Here is a 3,163-nt window from a genome sequence, read left to right as displayed (position 1 = left end):
CCCTACGACTTATCCTAGAAGCTAGATTAAGGAAAGGCAAACCTACGTTTCTAGCATTTGTAGATTCAGAGAAAGCTTTTGACAATGTTGACTGGAATACCCTCTTTCAAATTCTGAAGATTGCAGGGCTAAAATACAGGGAGCAAAAAGCTATTTACAATTTGTACAGAAACCAGATGGCAGTTATAAGAGTCGAGGGACATGAAAGGGAAGCAGTGGTTGGGAATGGAGTGAGACAGGGTTGTAGCCTCTCCCCGATGTTATTCAATCTCTATATTGAGCAGGCAGTGAAGGAAACAAAAGAAAAATTCAGAGTAGGTATTAAAATCTATGGAGAAGAAATAAAAACTTTGAGGTTCGCTGATGACATTGTAATTCTGTCAGAGACAGCAAAGGACTTGGAAGAGCAGTTGAACAGAATGGACAGTGTCTTGAAAGGAGGGTATAAGATGAACATCAACAAAAGCAAAACAAGAATAATGAAATGTAGTGAAATTAAGTTGGGTGATGCTGAAGGAATTAGATTAGGAAATGAGACACTTAAAGCACTAAAGAAGTTTTGCTATTTGGGGAGCAAAATAACTGATGATGGTCGAAGTAGAGAGGATATAAAATGTAGACTGGCAATGGCAAGGAAAGCATTTCTGAAGAAGAGAAATTTGTTAACATCAAGTATAGATTTAAGTGTCAGGAAGTCGTTTCTGAAAGTATTTGTATGGAGTATAGCCATGTATGGAAGTGAAACATGGACGATAAATAGTTTGGACAAGAAGAGAATAGAAGCTTTCAAAATGTGGTGCTACAGAAGAATGCTTAAGATTAGATGGGTAGACCACATAATTAATGAGGAAGTACTGAATAGGATTGGGGAGAAGAGAAGTTAGTGGCACAACTTGACTAGAAGAAGGCATCGGTTGGTAGGACATGTTCTGAGGGATCAAGGGATCACCAATTTAGTATTGGAGGGCAGTGTGGAGGGTAAAAATGGTAGAGGGAGACCAAGAGATGAATACACTAAGCAGATTCAGAAGGATGTAGGTTGCAGTAGGTACTGGGAGATGAACAAGCTTGCACAGGATAGAGTAGCATGGAGGGGGGGCTGCATCAAACCAGTCTCAGGACTGAAGACCACAACAAAAAACAGAGGAAGCAAGTGCAGATTGATCAAGAATGAATGTTCAACATTTCTAAGTTTCTTCCTACTAAAACTGTTAAAGATGTTGCAAAGTTTACAGGAATGATAAATCTTTTCAGAAAATTTATCCCCAAATTCGCCCAGTTAATGGCACCCCTCAATGAACAGTGGAGAAAAGGCCAGAAATTTCATTACATGGATTCACAAGCCTCCTTTGAAGGACTGAAGAAGGTGGTTATAAACACTCCAGTGTTGGCAGTTTGGGATTTTGAAAAACAGTTTATCTGTCAGACAAAGCTTCTATGACTGGAGTGGCTGCTGTTCTTTCCAAAAAGAGAATGGGGAATGTAGACTAACAGCATATGTTTCCAGGGTATTGTCCGAACGAGAAGCCCACTATTCAGTGTTTGAAATGGAAGCTCTAGCAGTAATATCTGTGGTAGAGGAGTCCTGTTTCTGTCTCAAGCACAAAAAGTTTTATGCTGGAAACTGACAATCATGCTGGGTGCTGTCATGCTCACATAAAACTGAAAGAGCCTACAAGGGTAGATCTTATATTGGTGAAATTACCAAATCTTTTTAAGAACTTAGGTTTATCTCAGTGTAATGATAGTGAATTAATATTAAAAGACAGTTGGACATCAACCAAAAGGTAAATGGGTATTTTATGAAGAATCACGTGTTGTGTTACCAAGTGTGTAATGATAACAGAGAGAAAATGATGTTACCTAAGGAGTTATTGGCGCCAGTATTCAGTTATTATTATGAACCTGTCATGGCTAATCATTTAGGTATATGCAAGACACAGACAAAAATCAAGGAATATTTTACATGGAGAGCAATGGACCAGGATGTACAGGAGTTAGTGGAGCAATACCAAGTTTGTAAAATCAGAAGTGAGAGGTCACAGTGGTAGCTAGCATCTAACAGAGATCAGGCTCCAACGGATAAATTGTTTGTAGACTGTCTGGACTCGTTACTATAGTGCAGGAAAGGTAACAGGTACCTGTTTTCAAGGTTTTCATGGCTAGTTCCTACTTGGTGATGACAGCAGACATTAGTATAATGGCCTTGAGGAACATTTTTGCTAGCTTTGGTCTTCCCAAAAACGTGGTGAACAATAGTGTTCCTGTATAGTTTTCCAATGAATTTAGACAATTTTGCTTTAGTCACACTATCAACTGTGAGCCAGAACACCTTACTACATGCAGCGCTTCTTTGCAGAAAGAGTGAACTCTAACTAGAGGGTAGTGTTATTGTATGGTGTTGATTGCATATCATCATCAAGATCAAAAAAGATATGATCAATCCACTCCATCACTAAGTTACACATTCAATACCATTAATCATGAAAGTCATAAAACTTCCCCAGTGAAGTTGACACTGGCATATACCACTAATTCTCCCTTGTCTAATTTGTTGGTGATTGATGATTTAGCGCATAAGCCATAAGATCCTATGACTATCAAAGAACAATGGCATAAGGCAAGGCCCAACATATTAGCCGTACATCATAGAGAGGCTGAGAAGTATAATAAGGGCAGATGGCCCACAAGGGTAAAAATTGGGAATGAGTTTTATCCAGAAATTTTTAAACTGTTAGTAAGAAGGCTGGTAAAGTAATCACTAAAATGTTGCTCAGATTGGTGGTCCATGTGAAGTCATTAAACTGGTAATCCTTGCCTCTCTCTTGGTATGTGATGTAGGGTCAGGATAAATTCACAGAGTTCATGTGTCACAGACTAAGGCTACATAAATTCAGTGGATAATTAGAACTACATGGAGTACAGACATATCTCTGCTATTAAATTACTCTGGAGTGTGCTCTATGGTGTAACACTTATAGCTTCTTTTAAGTTTGCTGTATATGATGTTTTAATATTATTTTAAAAAAACTAAAGAAAAAGGTTAAATCAAACAATGGAAACTCCAGGCTGGAATATCAACAATATAAGGAAAAGGACAGATTGCTATTCATGGTAAAGATGACATGTTGACATGCATACAGGCACAGTAAAAAGATTGTTA

The sequence above is a fragment of the Schistocerca americana genome, chromosome 6, assembly GCF_021461395.2.
Source record: "Schistocerca americana isolate TAMUIC-IGC-003095 chromosome 6, iqSchAmer2.1, whole genome shotgun sequence".
NCBI lineage: Eukaryota > Metazoa > Arthropoda > Insecta > Orthoptera > Acrididae > Schistocerca > Schistocerca americana.
The sequence above is the reverse complement of the archived record's forward strand: the minus strand, read 5'-3'. Positions refer to the sequence as shown.